The sequence below is a fragment of the Antechinus flavipes genome, chromosome 3 (genome assembly GCF_016432865.1).
Source record: "Antechinus flavipes isolate AdamAnt ecotype Samford, QLD, Australia chromosome 3, AdamAnt_v2, whole genome shotgun sequence".
NCBI classification, from domain to species: Eukaryota; Metazoa; Chordata; class Mammalia; order Dasyuromorphia; family Dasyuridae; genus Antechinus; species Antechinus flavipes.
In genome coordinates this window covers 581847326-581868844 of record NC_067400.1, presented here as the reverse complement: position 1 = coordinate 581868844, position 21519 = coordinate 581847326, and the positions used below count along the sequence as shown (strand labels likewise).

At 41.6% G+C, this 21519-nt stretch overlaps 1 protein-coding gene and 1 pseudogene across 3 annotated transcripts in view; both read left to right on the top strand.

The window, feature by feature from the left end:
- EPHB2 (EPH receptor B2) overlaps positions 1 to 21519 on the top strand; it is a 271825-nt gene that overhangs the window by 160565 nt on the left and 89741 nt on the right. The window lies entirely within an intron of this gene.
- LOC127558444 (uncharacterized) lies at positions 6884 to 6983 on the top strand (annotated as a pseudogene).

Sequence of the window (21519 nt, the reverse complement as noted above, 5' to 3'; positions counted from 1 at the left end):
ACACATATACAAATATATAATCCCATAAACTATAGGATATAATAATCAGCGTAAGGGACAACAAAGGACTCTTTGAAGATGGAGGAGAGAAGCTGATAATCATAGTAGGAAAGTCAACATTTCTTTTCATTTGCCCCTCCTCCAATCCTCTGCCAAACAGAAGTTCCTGTGATTGACTGTTTTCCTAATTCAAATACCTTCCATGTGCATTTATTAAGCATCTAATGTAAGAGTCAACACGCAATGTACCTGGGACACAAAAATGAAAAGAACAATCAGGGCCCTCTTTCAAAGAGTTTATAATCTACTAATATATTTAAACAAATAATTATACAGTAACTTCAAAATGAAGAAGGCACTACCAGTTGTGGAGATTACCATTTGCTGCTGTCCACTTCTTGAGGGATGGTGGACTCCAGGGACAGAATGAGGCATACATTTTTTAGCCCATTACCAAGGCAGGAATTTGTTTTGCTTGACAGCATTTTCTCCTGGTTTCCCCCATGCCTGAAATATTCTTTCTCCTGATCTCTACCTCCTGCCCTCCCTCAGTTTCTCCAAGTCCCAACTAAAATCCAGGCTTCTGCAAAAAGTCTCCCTTAATTTTCACACTTCCCTTTGAGACTATTTCCAGTTTCTCCTATCTATACCTTGTGGGTAAGTAGTTGTTTGTATGTTGTCTCCCCCAATTAAACCGTGAGCTCCTTGAGAGCAGAGAATGTCTTTCCCCCCTTTTTTTTTGCCTGATACTTAATAAACACTTAATGAATTAATAATTAATTAGTTGACTAATACATGATCATTGATTCACTTGACTATGGCTATTTGTTACAAAGGTTATGTTCCATTTTCATAGCGGAGAAGTGGAACCAAAAAATTTTAGTTTAATTCAAGGAAACCATCGAACTGATTAGAAAAGGCTTTGTGGAGGAGGTAGCACCTGATCTGTGCTTTGAAGAAATACAGGAATTCTTTGAGGCAAAGGTGAGAAGGGAAGGCATTCCAGATATGTGGGACCACCTGTGCAAAGGCATGGAGGAAAGACATGGAATGTTGCAGGGGGTGGGGGGAGCTTAACAGGCTGTAATTACAAAGACTCCTGTTTCTCTAATGTGTTAAATTCAACTTCCTACAACCCTTTAAGGTAGACAGGGTGACAATGATCAGCCCCCTTTTACAGCTAAGAAAACGGAAGCTCAGAATGTGGAAGTGGCTTGTTTAGGGTCACAGAGCTTGATAGTGGTCTAGCATGGGTCAGCTGGTACGGGCTTGATTCGTGTGTGTGTATGTGTCTGTGTGTGTGTGTGTGTGTGTGTGTGTGTGTGTGTGTGTGTCTGTGTGTGTGTGTTGCCCAGCAAATACAAAGAGACAACTCGGATTTGTCGATTTTATTTTCATTCCAACAGAGGGGAGAAAAGCCAAATTCCTGCCAAATCCTGGCAACTCAACAGAGGTTCCAGCCTTGCCCCAATCCGGGCACAGAGAGAAAAAAAGACCACAGAGAAACTTAGGAAAACCCACTTCAGATGTGAATTCCAGCCGGGACCCCCATGGCCTCAGCATTGTTTACAGAAGCCTCAGGCTGAGACCCAGCCCAGACAGAGGGGCCAGTCACTGACAACATTGATCCACACAGGGGAAGGTGCCAGGAGCCATCAATAGTGAGCAAAAGCACTGGCTGCTGGGAGTCTCAAGCACTGTGGGGTCACCTTTCTCCATCTGGGGGCTCCCCACAGTCTGAGGAAGGGTCGTGGGTGAGAGGGAACTTCTAAGCCTGGAAGGTATTTGGATTCCAGAGGAAACCAAAAGTCCCGAGGCGGGAAAAATGCCTGGAAGCTTAGAACTCAAAGGGAGATAAAATCTGGGGTTAGCTTGTCAAACTTGGTGGGACTTAAACAGAATATTAAAATGTAGAATGTTAAAGACATACAATGCAGAATGTTAGAACTGAATGGAAGTTGTTTAGTGCATAGGCTGTCAGACCTTAGATAGGAGATTGTTAAATTGTAGAACAGCAGCACTAGATGGGCCTTAGAACAGAGAATGTCGGAACTGGAAGGGACCTTAGAACCCAGGATGTCAGAGCCGGGAGGGTCCTTAGAACCCTGGAGGTCAGAGCTGGGAGGGCCCTTAGAACCAGGATGTCTGAGTTGGGAGGGCCCTTAGAACCCAGAATTTCAGAATTAAGAGGAACCTTAAAATAGAGATTATTAGAGCTAGGAGGGATTTTAGAACACCAGATGCCAGAGCTAGGAACAATGCTTAAAAGATAAAATATTAGACTTAAAAGGGAAACTTTGAAAACATAACGTAAGAACATAAAATGTTAGAGCAAGAAAAGACTTTAAAGTCTGTCTGATCCATCTACTATATGGCCTCTTCTAGTCACTTTCTCTGGCTATCTTTTCTGCTTTCCATATCAGGTTGTGCAGAGGGCCAGGGATAGGGGCTGCTCTGTATACATTTCCCTGGCCACTAAATTAAGCGTTAGGCTGTTGAGTGACCAACAGACGTGCAAACAGGAAATAGAGTGGCTTGGCTGTTGCCAACCAACAGAAAGGAAACCATAGCAACTAGAGCCATCCATAAGAGTTTTTGTACCTTTTTGCATTCTTTGCCTCTTTCAAAACTTAGCTTAAGCAACATTTCTTATGTGAAGTCTTTCCTGATCCCCGCAGCTATGGGTATCTCCCACTCAGATTACCTTATATTGACTTATTACTATATCTAGAATTAACTTGTATGTGTATATATATATATCCCTCTGATAGATGGTAAGCTCTTGGAGGCCGAATACCATTTTGTTTTTTTCTTTATCCAGGCCCCAATACACATTGGGCAAGGCCCACCTTGCCACTATTGGGGGGAAGGGGTAGTTAGGGGAAGCAAGCCACTGCCAGGGTGGAGTGGGTAAGACTTCTCTTGCTGAGTTCAAATCTGGCTCAGATCTTTATTAATTGCATGACCCTGGGCAAGTCATTTAACCCTATTTATCTCTGTTTCCTTATCTATAAAATGAGCTGAAAAAAGAAATGGTGAACCACTCCAAAGACTCCATCTTTGTCAAGAAAACCCTGAATGGGGTTACCGAGAATTAGACACAACTAAAAATAATGATGGAACAAATTTCTGACTCTCTATCCAGAAACTTTTCCGTTGGACTAGTAGACTATAAATAGTAATAGCTAAAATTGTTTTTATCATTTTGTTATTTACAAACCACTTTATATCCTATTATGCTAAATGCTCATAATAATCTTCTCTATGAAGTGGTATGTTATTTCCATTTTAGGGATAAGGAAACTGAGGTTTAGTGGAAGTAAATGATCTACTCAGTTACTTACAAATATGAACACAAATGGAGATCTCCTAACTTCCAATCTATCTCCCATGAAGCAACTACAGTGTCAGGGCAGATTGAATTCCAGAAGATCAGAGCACTTACTAGGTGACTCCCAGCAAGGTACTCTTCTAGCCTCAATGTTCTCATCTTTAAAATAGAAATAATAATATAATATCTACCTTTCAGGGACAGGGGGTGCAGAGTAAAGTGCTTTGCAAATCTTTTTTTTTTTTAATTTTAATAGCATTTTATTTTTCCAAATATATGCAAAGATAGTTTTCAACATTCATCTTTGCAAAACCTTGTGTTTTGAATTTTTCTCCCTTTCTCCTCCCCTCTTCCCCCACCTCAGAAAGCAAGCAATCTGATATAGGCTAAACATATGCAGTTTTTCTAAACACATTTCCATATTCATTGTGCTGCACACACACACACACACACACACACACACACACACAATCAGATCAAAAGGGGGTTAAAAACATGAGAAAGGGGGGAAAAAACCAAGCAAACAAACAATAACAACATCAAAAAAGGTGAAATACTATGCTTTGATCCACATGCAGTCTCCGTAATTTCTCTCTCTGGATGTGAATGGTACTTTCCATCCCAAATCTATTGGAATTGTCTTGAATCATTCATTGTTGATAAGAGCCAAGTCCATCACAGTTGCACAATGTTCTCCTAGCTCTGCTCACTTCACTCAGCATCAGTTCATTAGGTCTTTCCAGTCTTTTCTGAAATCATCCTGCTCGTTTTTTACAGAACAATAACATTCCATTACATTCATATACCATAATTTATTCAACCATTCCCCAATTGATGGGCATCTGATCCATTTCCAGTTTCTGGTCACTACAACAAAGGGCTGCCACAAATATTTTCTTTGCAATTCTTAAAGTGCTATATAAACGTGAGTCACAATTATTAGGAGTCATCTTACTTCTACGCCTCTTCTAGACATTCTCATCTCTTCTATCAACATTCTCTTCATCTCCCCTCTCTTCATGAGACTGATCCCACCCTTTTATGATATTAGACATTGGCAGTGTGACAGAGGAAAGGACTGATCATAGTCAACTAACCTAATTTCTTTCAGTGACATCAAGCTAGACTAACGTGATTCGGAGAAAGAAAAAAGATAGCCGCCTGATATATCTAGACATTCCTATGGAGAATGATAAAGATGGCATTTAACCCAGATTTTAGCAAAACATTTGATAAAAGCCTCTCCTGCTCTTCTTATGGAAAAGATGGCAAATTGTGGTCTAGACAATAGTACAATGAGGCGAATTTGAAAATGGTTGACTGGCTAAACCCAACGAGTGGTTATTAATGGTTTGCTGTCAGTTTGGAAGGACTGCTCCAATGGAATTTCCCAAAGATCTGAGCTTTTAATTTTTTTTAGTCAGTGAACTGTATAGAGATAGAGGGACAGTTTATTAAATTTTCAGGTAACAAAAAACTGAGAAGAGTCGGTAACATACTAAGTGACAGAGTCAAGATCTAAAAGGATGTTAGTAGCCTAGAATATTGGACCAAATCTTATACAGTGAAATTTAAGTGGATAATCCAAAAGCTTATATAGTGGCCTAATATATCTCTCCCTCAACATTCTATGGGTATCCTAAGAGGTTTTGAGACCATCTTTCATCAAATATCTTTGACTTGAGCCCCCATCTGTTGTGTTTCCTTCTGTGGTAGGTACTGGTAATTAATGCTCAGGTTTCATTTATCCACTTGATGTCAATTAGCTATTACAAAGGGAATATTTAATTTGAAAATAAGCAAGGGCATAAACATTTTCTTCTAATATCTCATAGTCATATTTTCTTTTATGTCACCTTGGTTTCTAGGACACTCTTAGCACAACTCATATATAACATTATTCCCACCAAGTTCACATACAAATGAGTCCGTTTTTCAACTGCTAGGAAAGATACCAAATGTTATTTCTTGTTCCTTGGGACATTAACTATGAGGTGATATACTAGGTCAGTGATATATCTAGGGTACATATTGGGGCTCCATCTTTTGACCTTTCAAAACTCACAAAGTTGGAATCTGTAATCCTTCCACATAAAATGAAAAAGAACAAACAACTAGTCAATAAGTCTAAAACCTGTTTTCATAGAGCTCATGCTGAATGATCTCAGCAGGGAGAAGACCTAAGGACTCTCCCCTTATAGCATTGTCTCTCCTTGAGTTCCATCAGGAAAAAAGTCAAAGCAAGAGTGCAGAGCCAAGAGAAAATCGCAGAGTCTCTAGTCATTTCTGAATATCTCCATGGCCAATCCTATTCACCATGTGGCCAGCTGACCAGAACCAATGACAGAATGTCTACACATGCTCCAACATCTTCGCAAACACATCATCACAGCTACCCTAGAAGCAAGCTCTCCAGTCTCTCCCATATGGGGAATTTTCCTCAGCCAAGCACACAGAAGCACTCTGTGCCTATGTCTGTTCTCCATTACATTTTCATGGACCCAAGAAAACAACTCCCTAAGAATCTAATGGGGGAAAGGGAAAAACTTGAAAGCAAATCATCTGAAAAAAAAAAAAGAACATTTATTGAAGAATTGATTGATCAGAAGTTTCAGTTCATTGTGAATAAATGGTATAAAGTGGTGTTCTATGTTGTATATGGAGAGATCTAGTATTCTAAAGTAACAGGTGGTAGGCTGCTATATCCTGTCCTAGTTTTAACTATCTCATCCTAGTCTTAACTATCTCATGTTCAGTTCTACTAGCCATATTAATGGAAAGATAGATCAGTAAGCTAAAAAATAACCAGGATAGTGAAGGGCCTTAACTGTTGATCATTAAACTCATGAGACTGATGAGATCACCAAAAGCAGAGGGAACTAAGACCCGTAGGGTACTAGATAGGGGATCTTCCATGCCCAGGAGATGGAATAAGGATGATCAAATCAGCAAAGGAGAATGAAACAGAGAAAAGGAAGAAATTAAGGAGAAAGCTGTATCACAGAAATTCAGAGTGGAAAGATTTTAAGGATGAGCGGATGTTCAATAGTATAAACAGCACAGAGGTCTAAAAACGAGTAATGAGAAAAGACTGTAACATTTAGCAGTTAGGAGAAAGTGTTAATCTTGGAGAGAACAGTTTCAGTCTCATAGCAAGATCTGAAGATGTAAAGGATTAATAAATGAGTAGAAGATGAGAAAGTAAAAGCTTTGAGTGTTCTAGAAATCTTGCTTTGGAAAGGAGAAAAAATTTAGGATAGTCTTTTAAGAGAAAATTAGAACAAAATGAAGGGTTTTTTTTTTTTTTCAATTGAGAAGGCATAGAATTGAAGATACAAGTGGAAAGATTGTTCTTTACAAGAAGACCTATCTTTCCCTCTGAAAACAGAGAAAAGGAGGAAAAATTAGGGAATGAAGTAGAGGATTAATGGGGTTTAAGATATAAAGTTGTTGTTGTTTGTTTTTAAAGGAACTCCTGGTGGATGCCTCAATTTTTTCAGTAAAGTATGAGACAAAGACCCTTCCTGGGAGAGAGGAGCAAGTATTGGATAAGTCATTACAGCAGCATATATACTAAAATTGGAATGACACAGAGAAGATTAGCATGGCTCCTACTCAAGGAGGATACAAAAATTTGTGAAGTGAAGCTTATGGGACGTACAGCATAAGATGTCCAAAAGACAGATGATATGGAACAGATCAAGGCTCAGGAGAGAAATTGGAGTTCTGGACTCATCCTCATTGGGATGAAAGTCCAATCCACGGGAGCTAATGAGATCATCAAGTGGGAAGAAAGAAAGAGACAGGGATAGAGAGAGACAGAGACAAAAAGAGACACAGAGAGAAACAGAGAGACAGAGAAAGAGAAGGACTGAGTTAGATTTGTGGGGGACGTTTATGTTTAGTAGGTGTGAGTTGGATGAAGAGAGGGAAAAGAAAATTGAGGAGGAAGGGGCAGCCACTAGGAAGAGAATAAGAGAGGGCAGTGTCACAAAAACCTACAGAAGTCAAATACATATCCAAAAGAATATTGTGAAAGACTGCAGAGCAGCCAGAAAGAATGAGGGGTGAGAAACGGCCATCACACTTGAAAATTAAGTGATGATTGGGAACTTTGGAGAGAGCAGTTTCAATTGAATGATAAGGTCAGAAACCAGACTGCAGCAGATTTAGGAGAGGAGAGGAAGTGCAGACATTGGACATAGGTGATTTTTTTCAAGTTTATCCAAGGGAAGGAGAGTTACAGATCACAAAATGGTAGGGATGGATGAATCAAGTGAGGGATTCTTTTTTTAAAGGTTGGGGAGACATGGAGTATTTATAGGCAGCTGGAAAGACGCCAATGGAGAGGGGAAGACCAAAGGTTAGGGAGGGAATGGTGATGAGAGAAGGGACAATCTCCTGGAGAAGATAAGCAAGAATGAGATCAAGGTGAACAAAGGGGAGTTTGCCTTGCCAAGAAAAAAAAAGATCATTTTCTCATGTAAGATTAGAGAAGGAAGAGATATCAGGGGATAATGTATGAGTGATGAGAAGAGGAAAAGGGAAGAAGACTCTCTCAACAAATGGTCTCTATTTTCTTTTGGAGAATTATGAATCAAGGTCTTCAACCGAGAGGGGACCATGGTAATCTTGAGAAGGGATGAAAATGTTGGGGACAGATTCCATGGAGAGTATGATAGGGAATCAAGCAGGAAAGAGGAAAGTGATGGATGTATAACTGTTGAAATTAAATAAATTAGAAGCGGACCCAAATAGCACAGTTGTGTGAGTTCAAAGGCATATGAATGGAAGAAGAAAATGGGGATAGTGGGAATAATCAAGGTCTGAAATTGCAAAGGGTGAGGAAGCGATAAGATAAGGGGACTGTGAATTTGAGTGTAGAGAACTAGATAAAGGCAAGTGGACTGGAGAGTGTGCATGCAGGTGTCCATCAGCTTCCTCATCCACCTTATTGAGAGGAAAGGAGGGAGTGGAACTCATTGAAGGCTAATTCCTTCATAGAAACTCTTTGAGTTTCCTCAATGCCCAAAGTGCCGATTAGAGGCTTTTGCTAGCTCTCAGAACAGTAGCCAGGGAATGTTGCCAGGAACAAAGGGAAAAAAGCTACTGAGAAAGCCAATGGCCCAAAGCAGAGATTGACAGTCTTTTCTGAGCTGGGGTCCCTCTGCCTTCCTCTCCCACTCCACCCCCATTCTGCATGGTTGTTGCTGGGAAAAGTGGGTGACTTCAGCTGGGCTCAGGTTCTCATTGTCAGTACAGGCAAACAGATCTAGAGGGCCCCTGAGCAGGAATGGAGAAGCCTGGCACTAAGGAGGCTTTGGGCAGGAACCAGAGTTTGCATGGCCCTGGCGAGGGCTTGTCCTTTGAATGACTGCTCAGCCACGTGCACAGAGGGAGGGCTGGCCCGGGCTTTCTTTAGTTTCCTCATCTGAAAAATAAGGAGGTTAAACAAGAGGGATTTTTAAAAGTCTGCATTCTTCTAAGAAATCTTCATGTTCTTTGCTCCAAAGACCCTTCTAGCTGTGACATTCTGTGTGAGAAGATTCCTTCCAAGTCTGGCATTTTATGGCATCCCATGTTCTAAGGACCCTCCCACCTCTGACATCCCATGTTCTAAGGGCCCTCCCAGCTCTGACATCCTGTGTTCTAAGGACCCTCCCAGCTCTGATATCCCATGTTCTAAGGACCCTCCCAGCTCTGACATCCCGTGTTCTAAGGGCCCTCCCAGCTCTGACATCCTGGGTTCTAAGGGCCCTCCCAGCTCTGACATTGTGCTCTAAGGGCCCTCCCAGCTCTGACCTCTTGGATTCTAAAGGCCCCCCCAGCTCTGACATCCCGGGTTCTAAGGGTCCTCCCAGCTCTGACATCCTGGGTTCTAAGGCCCTCCCAGCTCTGACATCCCAGGTTCTAAGGGCCCTCCCAGCTCTGACATCCTGGGTTCTAAGGGCCCCCCCAGCTCTGACATCCTGGGTTCTAAGGCCCTCCCAGCTCTGACATCCCAGGTTCTAAGGGCCCTCCCAGCTCTGACATCCTGGGTTCTAAGGGCCCCCCCAGCTCTGACATCCTGGGTTCTAAGGGCCCTCCCAGCTCTGACATCTTGGGTTCTAAGGGCCCTCCCAGCTCTGACATCCTGGGTTCTAAGGGCCCTCCCAGCTCTGACATTATGTTCTAAGGTCCCTCCCGGCTCTGACATCCCGTATTCTAAGGCCCTCCCAGCTCTGACTGCCTGGATTCTAAGGGCCCTCCCAGCTCTGACATCCTGTGTTCTAAGGGCCCTCCCAACTCAGACAACCTATGTTTTATAAACATTTCCCATAAAGCAAGACACACCCAAACTGTGCCACACTACAGAAACAAGGACAGATAATTTAACTGAAATGGCCTTAGATTGTTAGGGTACAGAAAAGGGAGGCTAAATCCAGTCCCCACTCCACCCCTCAAAAAGGAGCAGGGCCTTGTCAAAGCCAGGAGCAGACAGAGTTTACTAGATCTCCCAAAAAGAGATCCCAGCTAGGTAGGAGGGAAGCCTGGCAATCATTTCTTCGAACAAAGCATCATTATTTTCATTGGGGATGGATCAAGGTAGAAGAGAAGTTTGGCTTGCTGACCACCATACCTCAGAATCTAAAGCTCCTGAAAAACAAGTTGAGGGGAATGGTCATTCTACCAAAGATCCTAAGGCACTCATTTGTGTACCCAGACAGCCAGAGCTGCTTCTAAGATCCAGCAAAGGGATTAGACATTCCCAGCACCTCCTACTTCTGTTATTTTTGTGTTCTAAACTCCTTTCCAGTTCTAATATTGTATGTTCTAAGTTCCTTCTAGTTCAGATATCCAGTGATTCTTCTCAGTTTCTCTCTGCATAAAATCAGTTGCCTCTAATCCTATTCTATGAACTTCTTCCTAATACATCTTTCCAAGCCATTAAAAATATTTTTCCATCACCTTGACCTACTACAATTTCTCTCATCTCAATTTTATTTTTTAAAAGCTTTTTATTTTCAAAACATATACAGAGTTTCTAATATTCACTCTTGTAAAACCTCATGCTCCAAATTTTTTCCCCTCCCTTCCTCCCATTCCCTCCCCTAGAAGACAAGTAATCCAATATACGTTAAACATGTGCAATTCTTCTATACATATTCTTGACTCAATTTTATAAGACTGGGGTTTTATAGCTAAGCACAATATCCTAACAAGTTTGATCAGTACCCATATGTATTATATAGATATGTTATCTATCTACAAACATATATATCTGTATATGTGTATATTATATATTTATATGTATGTATATTTAGAGAGAGTTTTAGCATGAAATAATATTATATGTGTGCATCTCAGTATCCTTAGTGCTGTCTTAACCACATTAATATAATATAGGAGCAAGAAGTGACTTCAAAGGTCACTGAGCCTAAGCACTCTGCCTCACACAGATGGAAATCAAAACTCTCTAAGACTGATGGATGCCATTTTGAGTCTTAATCATCTCTGGGAACATATTCTATATTTCCCCCTTGTACCCTATTATTGCTGCCCATTAATTACCTTTTTAATTTCTTCCTCTTGTTTAACCAAATGCTATTGCTGTAATTTTAATGTAGTTCCCCTTGTGTGGTCTTGGGGGGAGGAGGGAAGGGAGGGAGGGAAACAGACAGAGAGGGAGAGAGGGACAAAGAGAAGGAGGGAGGGAAACAGAGACAGAGAGAGAATGAGAGATAGAGGGGAAGAGAGAAATGAGAAAAGGAGGAAAAGAGAGTGAAAGAAAGAATGAGAGAGTAGAAGAGAGAAGAATGAGAGAAAGGAAAAGAGAATGAAAGAGGAAGGAGAGAGAGAGAGAGAGAGAGAGAGAGAGAGAGAGAGAGAGAGAGAGAGAGAGAGAGAGAGAGAAGGGGAGAGAGAGAAGCTAGTCTGTGTACTCTGTGAAAGAATTCTCATTTAAACTCAATACTGTGGAGCCTTGTCACCGCTATAGATTAACTACCATTATTAACTCTCAATGTGATGTTGGACAAATCACTTTACTTCTCAAGGTTTTGGTCTCTTACCTAGAAAATGTGGGGTTTGGTAACTTCAAGTCTCTTTCAGGTCTAACTCTGCACGCCTGAGGTTTCACACAGCCTAACATTTCATATTGTAAGAGCCATTCTGGTTCTAATATTTCAGTGTTCAAAGGTTCCTTCCACTTCTGAGATCCCACATTCTAAGACCCCTCCTCACTGTGGGCTGGTTTCCTCAAATGTACAACGAGAGGCTGTCCTCAGCCTCTGAGGCTCCTCTCAACTCTAAAGCTAGGAATCTTTGATCTTAATATAATATTTTGTGATATTGAGAACCACCGAGTTCTCAGAAATGGATAAACCCAACCTTCCTTCCAAAAGGAATGGATAGTCAAAGCTGATAATCGATGTTTTGCAATCTCCACTGGAGAGAAGGCTAGGGAATGTTGTGTTTTTTCTGAAAGGCAGAGAGTCTTGCCTGTGTAGGGAGGGAAGAACAAGGTGTTCCTGTCTGAAAGAAAAGAGAAAAGAGGAATGGATTTTGGGGAGAAAGAGAGGAAAGAACCATAAAGGAAAGAATATTTTCAGAGAGATAACAGACCTCCCAGGAGCTGAGAGGACAGGCCTTGCAGAAAAGAAGAGAGACTTACAGTGAGTTAATATTATGGGGGTTGATCAGAGGAATCTCCCAGCATTTTAATGAATCTCTCAGTAATTTAAGTAAAATTAGAGGGTGTGGACTTTTTTCATAAAGGAACTTCCCATGGAGATCCACATTGATTCTAGTCACTTACTGGGAGAATATAGGGGACTTCTCTGATCCTTCCCCATTATTGAAGGTCTCGAATCATGAAAGGGACTGGATTTGAGGAGTCTGGGGGGAAAGACAGAGACATCTAATTCTAACAAGGGCACCAGGAATTCCAGCAATTAAAACTTTCCAAAAATGGACCAACCTGCCTGAACGGTGGAGTCGTCTGTCATTGGGAATGTCATTGGGACCGTTTGCTGGCCGTGTCGTAGGGGGAGGGAGGGGTTCCTACATGAAGTAGGATCTGAACCAAATAATCCCTAAGATTCTTCATCAAGAGGGATTTTAATATCTTTTGTTTCTCTATATGCTCCAAAGACGTGCTGAAAAATGTATTTTATTATCTGACTTGTGAGTGTGTCCCTGTAGAACCTCGTAGTAAGAGAATCGTCACTAACCATCCAAGAAAATCGGCCCCATTGAGTGGCAGGATGACTCACTAGCTGAGCATGAAAGCGATGGGAAGCAGACTCCTAGGCTGGAGGTCACTGCGAGTTTTTCTCCCTTACTGTTGCCAGCACAGGCAGCGAGGGGGATGGGGCAGGGGAATAAGCAGGGTAGTCTAGGAGCACAAAGCTCAGTCTGCCTCCCATCCTCCAGGATCTCATAGGATGATGACAGGAATTCGGCATTTATGGCTGACTGGGGCCTGGGAGATGATACATCTCAGTTTAGCCAAGAGGTTAACTGATTTACCCAGTCATACCAGCAGCCTCATCTCCTCCAGCCCAAGTGCGTTTGATGGGATGGGAAGAGGGGTCCTGCGCTTGGAAACTGTCACTCACAGGATGTAGAAGAGCCCACCCCCTTTCAGAGCCTGAGGCCTGTTTTCTCTAATCTAAGGCCCTCATGATGATCATCCGTCTCCCACCTTCAAGCCTCTTCCCTTTCCTGCTCCTTCTCTCCGTGTTTGTCTTTGTCTGCCTTCTTGTTCACAATTGAATGCTGGAGTTCTTTATAGGTAGGCAGGTTCTATATTTCTTTGGAAGTTTTAAGCAAAAGTTACTGAGTATGTTATCATGGGAAATTCCTTTCAGGAAGGATTGGACTAGGTGGTTTCTGAGATCCTTTCCAACTCTTAAAGTCTCTGTGCCTCAGTTTTCCCTTCTATAAAACAAAAGGATTGGACTGGGTGGTCCCTAAGGTCCCTTCCAATTCTTTGACTAAATCATTTAAAGTCCCCATGCCTCAGTTTCCCCTTCTATAAAACAAGAGGATGGAACTAAATGGTCTTTGAGGTCCCTTCCAACTCTTCGACTAAATCATGTAAAATCCCTGTGCCTCAGTTTCCTCCTCTGTAAAATGAGAGAGTTGGACAGGTGGTCTCTGAGATCTCTTCCAACTCTATGACTAAATCATTTAAAGTCCCTGTGCCTTAGCTTCCCCCTCTACAAAATAAAGAGGTCAGAACAGGTAATCTCTGAGATCCCTTCCAACTCTATCTCTGACTAAATCATTTAAAGTCCTTGTGCCTCAATTTCCCCTTATGTAAAATGTGAAGGTTAGACTGAGTGGTCCCTGCACTCCTTTCTAGTTTTAGACTTCCAACATTCGATGATTCACCTCTGTATCTCCAGTACAATGATCGGCACATAGTAGGTCCACCAATAAATGCTTGAATTGATCTAATAATAGCAGAGACTTTAGAGAACATCCATTCCACCCCTCTCATTTCACTCATAGAGAAGCCAGAACTCAGAAAAGGAAAGAATCTGGTCCAAGATCCCATTGCTGGTGAGCACAAAGCTGAGAGTGGCACCCAGGGCCAAATCCCGGGCTCTGTTCCCATCTGGGGGCTGGAGCTAAGTGCTTGTCAGGTTTATGGATTCTTGTGTTTATGGGCTTTCAGAGAGGCTTTTAGGGAGACCACCCTCTCCCCTTTTATAAAGTCTGAGATAAGGGAGCATTTGTGGGATTAGTGGCTTGTCATCAGGGCAGCTTTGATGTCTCCACTCAGTTTCTTTCTCTTTTAAAAATCCGTGAAAAGCCTAAAACAGCTCCCCTAATAGTAAACACACTTTCTCAAATAAAGGAGACAATTGAGGAAGAGGCCATAAGAAAAGAAAGCACAGTTAAACTAGATGGCTCTGAAAAAGCTCAAGTCCCGGCAACTTGTTGTAAATTTCCCCATCCCGCTGACTAGAGATGGCTTGGGCCATAAATCTTGCTGTTGGCAGAATCGTCAACTTTCGACCCATCCGATGGAGGAAGGCGTTGGACCTTCATAAAACTTTGTTTCAAAGTCATTTCAGAAAAAGATGACCTCTGGCCCTTCCTGTCCTCCCTTGAGCCCTCCCTCCCCTGAGCTCTCCCTGGTTCTGTACTGGGCTCTCTATTCCTCTACTATGACGTTTGTGGGGAGCCAAGGAACTAGAAAATGCTCAGAAATGTAACTCGTTTCTGGGGCCAGATAACTCTGTTCCGTGTGTCTGAAACAAAGCTTAAAAGGAGAAATGACTTGCCCAGCACCCAGTAAATGCTCAATAAATGCTTGTTTCCTTTTTCTTTTCTTCCTTCCTTCCCAGGATAGAAAAATGACTAGTTTAACACACAGTAGGTACTTAATAAATGCTTGTTTTTCTTCCTTCTCAGGGAGGAGAAATAAATTGCCTGCCACATAGTAGGTAATTAATGAATGCTTGTGAATAGATTTATTATCCAAGTAGTCAATAACAGAGCTAAGATTCAAACCCAAGTTCCTGGCTTCAAATCTAGTGTCCTTTCCATTAGGTTATACCAAAAAAGTAGCCAGAAGTAATATCTAGGGAGAGCCTTGGCTAGGAGAAAGGATGACTTCATATCTTTATATGTATCGTGGGTCCCTTTGGGTTGTGCATAGGAATCCTACAACGTGTCTATTTTGCAAATGAGTATAATTGTTTCTTCTCCCTCACACTGGGACTTTGCCAGCTCCCAGCTGGGGTCCCTGGGACTCCAGAGTCCGTTGATTTTTCTGCATGCATCTGTGGCTTTAAGAGTCTGGTGCTTTTAGAGACAGTGTGGAAAAGGGGGAAATGTGCTAGACTTGGAGTCAGAGAGCACTGGATTCAAATAGCCAGTGACTATCTTTGTAACTTGGATGAGTTACTTGACATTTTTATACCTCATTTTCCTTATTTGTAAAATGAAAGTGTCTAGGCTAGATGGCCCCTGGGTTCTCTTCTGCCTCGGATACTTCTCATGACACTTCTGAATGGTCACAGATTTGTCAATTCCTAAACTGAGAGAACATAAATTTCTTAAAGACTGATTATTGCATTGCTCTTGGTATACTTGGTCCTGAAAACAGTAACTGGCAGATAATAGGTGCTTAATGCATGCTTGCTGATTAATGGACTATCAGAGTTTGTTCCACATTCTTAGTCATGCTTGAGCAAGAAGGATTTCTTATGATCAGGAATAATTAGAAACAGAAAGGAAGTCTAAACCTTAGTTATCTTTCTTTAACAATCAGTTTCCAGTGTTCTCCACTCAAATATATTTTAAAATGTTGTTGAATCATTTTACCCGAGTATGATTCCTCGTATTCTCCTTTGGGATTTTCTTGGCAAAAACACTGGAGGAGTTTGCCATTTTCCTTCTCCAGTTAATTTTACAGATGAAGTGACTTGCCCAGGATCACACAGCTAATAAGTGTTTGAGGTCAGATTTGAACTCAGGAAGATGAGTCCTGACTCCAGGTCCTTCATCCTTCATCCACTGTACTACCTCACTGCCCCCACATTTTAAATAGTTCTTATCAAAGGTAATCACTTTCTGAGAAAAAGTGGGTGGAATTTAAAGAGGACCTCAAACTTCAGGAAAATGGATTGGGGTGGTAACCAGAGTGAGAGTGGGAACGCCTTAATCTAATTAAGGTCATTATCTATCTTCACCCCAGACCAGATTAAGTGGTTTAAGAAAATGATTCTCCAGGAAGCACTGACATTAAAAGGGACTGTTCTGTTTGATGAATCAACCCTGTTAATTGAACTCTCACCTACACTTTGTTACCATGTTTTATCTTTCTGTGTAATTTTGTCTTTGAGAAATGGAAAATCAGAAAGGAAAATGGCTCTTGTTAGAAAGAGGTATGCAAAGGGAAAATGGATTTCTGTCTCTTTGAATTGTCTACGTTAATCAGTTAATAAACATTTATTAAGTGCCTACTGTGTTCTAGGAACTATGCTATGAGCTAGATAGCCAAAGATAGTTCCCATCTAATGGGAGGTATAACTGAAGCAGAAAAAAATATGAATAACTATGTATAAACAAGAAGGAAAGGGGAAGGGAATAGCATGTATGGCTGGCTAGATGATGCCATAGTTCATTGAGTGCTTGGTCTTCCCGAGTTCAAATCCAACCCCAGATACTTTCTAGCTGTATGACCTTAGGCAGTCACCCAATCCTGCTTTCCTGCATTCCCTCTTCTGTAAAATGAGCTGGAGAAAGAAATGGTAACCATCACAGTACCCTTGCCTAAACAATAACAACAAAGATCACAAAGAATAGGGCACAGCTTAAATGGCTGAGCTACCAAAAGCACCTACTATGTGTCAAGTACTTTATCAAGCACTTTACAATCATTATCTCAATTGATCCTGCAAGGTAGGTACTATTATTATCCCTATTTACAGGGTGAGGATTCGGAGGTAGAGTGGTTAAGGTCATATTTCTCTAGAAGGTTTAAGTGCCAAATAAAGAGTATGGTATTTTTCTTCTACATACTAACTGTAGAATATGGCATGGTAGGGTTTAGAATAGATTAAATAAATGGATGGGAGAATCCTTTCTAACCTTGAAATTCTGTGGTTCTTTGAGTCATAAAATCTTAAGAGTTGGAGGACACAGAAACAGACTATCATTGTTGGACAGAGTCCTAGAACTCAGAATGTCAGAGCTGGAAGGACCTTAGGACATAATGTCAGAACTGGTCAAGAGCAAGGTGTCTTAGAACACAAAACATTAGATCTAGGAGGGACCTTAGAATACAGACTGTCGAAGCTGGGAGGCCCTTAAAAGGCAATGTCAGAACTGGAAGGATCCTTAGAACTCAGAATATTAGAGCAAGGAGAGCCCTTAGAACATATAATGTCAGAACTGAGAATGCCCTTAGAACATAGAATGTCAATATGCAATGTCAGAACTGGGAGAAGCCTTAAGATGTAGAATGTTTGGTGACATAATGGGGTATTTGAGCATAAAACATTAGAACAATTTAAAAATCCTTAAAAAGAGAGTGATTTATCACAAATCTGGTGAAAAACAGAGCCAATGCAAAACTCAGGATTTCTGACTCTGTGATCCCTATGGGCTCTTCTTTGCACCCTCTTGGTTACTTTTATTTCTGTTTCCCACTCAGAGTAACTTGCAGTGTGTAAGAAGTCGGAGCCAGCCTTCCCTTCTAGCTTTCAGTGCTGTAATATTCCAGGTCACAGCCCTGGGGAGCACATCCCTTCTCCTCAAGTCTGACTAAATGATCATGAGTATCTTGCTGCCTGTTCAGACAATAAAAATTTAGCATCTAGCAATAGCCCTTAGGAGGCAGTGGGTGGGTACTGATGCCAGGGGGGCATGGAATGAACCCTGTGAAATCAGAAGACCCAATTTCTCTACTCTGAGACTTCACATCTTTGTAGAACAAGTCCTTTAAATCTTTTCCACTCTCTGGGACTGAGTTTCCTCATCTTTAGAAGGAGAAGGTTATCTCTAAGATTCCTTCCACTGCTAACCCTAGCTATTGGATATAGCAGGAACCCAGTCCATCTTCCCACACTTAGAAAACTCCTCAGAATCTGGCACAGTGCCCCTCATGCTGTGCTCGCTTTATAGGCCTTTGCTAAATCAAAGACCCTGGACAGCTTACCTGACAGATGGTCAGCTAAGCCCGTACCTTCAAGTGACAATGACTGAGAGTTCTTCTGAGGCAAACCACTCCATTTTTGGATGGCATTGATATTTGTTCCATGGTAAACTTCATCCTATTAGTCCTAATTCTAAGAAGCGAAGCAAGGCTAATCCCTCTTCCCCATGACAGCCCTTGAGATATTTGAAGATGGAAGCATGTCATTTCCCCCCAACTCTACCCAAGTCTTTTCTTCCTGAAGCGGTTTCCTTCAAACCATCCTTGCTTGATGTAATTTACAGATCTTTTCCAGCCAAGTCACAGGAAGGACTCATTCCATCTCATCCACTTAAACCTATTGTCCCTTGACGTGGTTTGATTCATTCTGCTTGTCCCCACACTGTAGAGCTAAGACCAGTGAGTGAAAGTTGAGGCTAGATAGAAACTTCCTAAAAATGAAAGCTATCCAAAAGCCACATGGGTTATATTGGGAGACAGTGGGGTTTTCCTCCACTTCCAGGTGGAAACTGGATGACTAATTGTCAAGGATATTGTAGAAGGAGTTTTGTACAGCTGTGCTTGGATTGGTGACTTCCAAGGACCCTCCTCACTCCAAGAAGCCATGGTCCCCCAATTGAATGATCAGATCTAGCTAATTTGATTCAAGTGATGGATATTAAGGGATTTTTAAAAAGAGTGAAACTTAGAAAAGAGGGGACAGGATAGCTGTCTTTGGGTAGATGAAGGGTCATTATAGATTCTGCTTAGTCCAGAGTGGACAGAAGTAGAGTTAACACGTAGAAGTTGCAAGAAGCAGATTTGGTGTAAGAAACAAAACAAAAACAAACAAACAAAAAAAAACCACTTCTTAAAAATGAGCTATTGAAAAAGTGGCATAAGCAAGATAATTGTATAAATACATATGCCTATATTGGATTTACATATATTTTACCATGTTTAACATATATTGGATTACTTATCATATAGGGGAAGGGGGGGAGGGGGAAATTGGAACACAAGGTTTTGCAAGGATCAATGTTGAAAAATTATCCACGTATATGTTTTGAAAATAAAAAAGCTTCAATGAAAAGAAAGAAATATAAGGAACCTGAAAAAAGAAAAGAAAGAGTAACCCAGGCTACTTTCTGAAACGGTGAGCTCTCTTTAGGTGGAGATGTTTAAGGAATATTGTAGACAGAATTCTTGTTAAGGTACAGACCTCTGAAGTTTACTCCGAGCCACCTAGAATGGGATATCCTAAACCAAACCCCAGATATTTGAAATGAGGTTTCAGCAGGATAGAAGAAAGGATGCCATTCCTCCTCCTTATGAACTCTTGTCTTTTTAGTCAATCAGTCTGAGATTGCATTAGATTTCTCAGTCTCCACATCACATTACATAGCAGCTACCCATCAATCTTGTGGTCCACTATAATCCCCAAAACTTTTTCATATGAACTGCTGAAAAATCCGTTCTCCCCCACCTCCCACCCCCTCCACCCCCGGCTTCCTAGTGTAAGTATTTCCTGACTATCTGGATTCTTGGATTCTGGCATCGAGTTTTTGATTTGTTCCTTATATTTAAGAATTGACCTGCCTTAGAATATACTCAAAGGATCATGGGTGAAGATGGAAGGGATGTTAGAAGTCATCTAGTCCCACTCTCTCATTTTACAGATGGGAAAACTGAGGTCCAGAGAAAGGAAAGAGACCTATTCAGGGTCACACAGGAAATAAATAGTAAAACCAGAACATGAATGGTTATCTGGCCATTGTGAGGAAAGCCCTTTGCACACTTAAAGTCCCATAGATGTGAGTTGCTGTCAGTTTCACTGTATGATTCATTGACGCAGGAGGAAAAGCATTTTGGCACCTTCTTTGCCTTCCCTTCTCCCTGCTTCAGTTCCCAAGTCTGTGGGACAGAGAGGTTAATCTCTCTGAGAAGGGACCAAGGGCCAGTGAACTGTAATGTAGGGTTTTCATTGGTATTCAAGTCACTGCCCCAGGCTTTAGGTCAATTTAGGTCAGAAATTCAGTCAGACTCCCCTCTTTGTTAGTTAATAGGAATTGACTAAGAAACAGCTAGAACCTAAGTCAAGGGTCTTTTAGGGATAGCCCCCCACCCCTCAAAAAATTCAAAACCCAAATTCTGAGAGGTTTATAGTCTGGTTGGAAAGACAGTCATGTACAAACAGACTTCATGATCCTGTACCCTCTGCAAATGACAAGGAGAATAGCCTTGTAATTAAAATGTCTGCTGGCCCTTCATGTTCTTCCCCAACTGAATTTAGTCCATCTCTCCCCACTTGCACCTGCTTATAGCTCTACCTACACACAGCAAGTGTTCACACAGCAAATCTGTTGGTGAACTGGTAAAAATAAAAAAGCATCCAATCAACATTAAATGTAGTGAGCCAGTATAGCTCAAAAACATGAATACAGAAAAGGGTGCACAAAAAAGAAGTGAGCATGGGATTAATGATGGGCAGCTGGGGGACACCATGTGCCTGGAGTCAGGGTGATTTATCTTCCTAAATTTAAATCTGGCTTCATACTCTTGCCAACTGTGTGACTCTGGACAAGTCACTTAACAGTTTTGCCTCAGAGCTGGAGAAGGAAATGGCAAATCACACCAAGGTCTCTGCCAAGAAAACCCCAACAGAGTTCATGAAGAGTCGTGAAGACTGAACAACATGGGGCTAATAAGGGAAGCCATCCATGAGGCAGCAACCTTTGGGCTGTTTCTTTTTCTACATTAGTCCTAGAAGTCCCCAGTTGTGCTGAGAAACTCACAAATTGCCACCTCCAATAGGAAAGAAGCATATCCCTTCAATCAATAGAGTCTTAGACTATAAGAACATGAAATGTTCAAGCTGGAAGGAAACCTGGAACAGAAAATGCCTGGATTGAAGGAGACTTGAGAATATAGAATGTCAGAGCTGGGAAGGACCCTGGAGACCAGGATGTCAGAACTGGAGGAGATGTTAGAACAGAGCAGAGCTAGAAGGATCCTTAGATCATAGGATGTCAGAACTCAAAAGGACCTTGGAGACTGTCTAGTCCAGTTCAGATTAATTTGTCTGGGAAACATTTCACAGTATCAGATACATTGACAGAACTTGTAAATGTTGGTGATTGATGGGATGATGGAAGGGGATAGTGAAGTAAAAGGGTCAGATCGTAGCCCCAGAGCGCTTTCTTCTGTAAGTTCCAGGGTGCTATAGCCTTGTAGCAGCATAGTTACGCTCATCAACAACAGGCTTGCATCAGGCAGGCAGTCACTAAGCATTTACCAAGTGCCTACTGTGTGTCAGGTACTGCAGTAAGGACTGGGTGTACAGAAAGGCAAAAGGTCCCCTCTGTTCCCCCAGAGCTCCCAGTCTCACGGGAAAGACAGCATTCAAGTAACTAGGTACCAACAAGATAAAGACAAAATAAATCAAGACAAGTAGAATTAAGGCTTCGAATAAATAAGATTTGGGCTGGGACCTGAAGGAAGGCAGGAGGCAGAGATGAAGAGGAAGACCATTCCAGACATCAGGAATCATGCC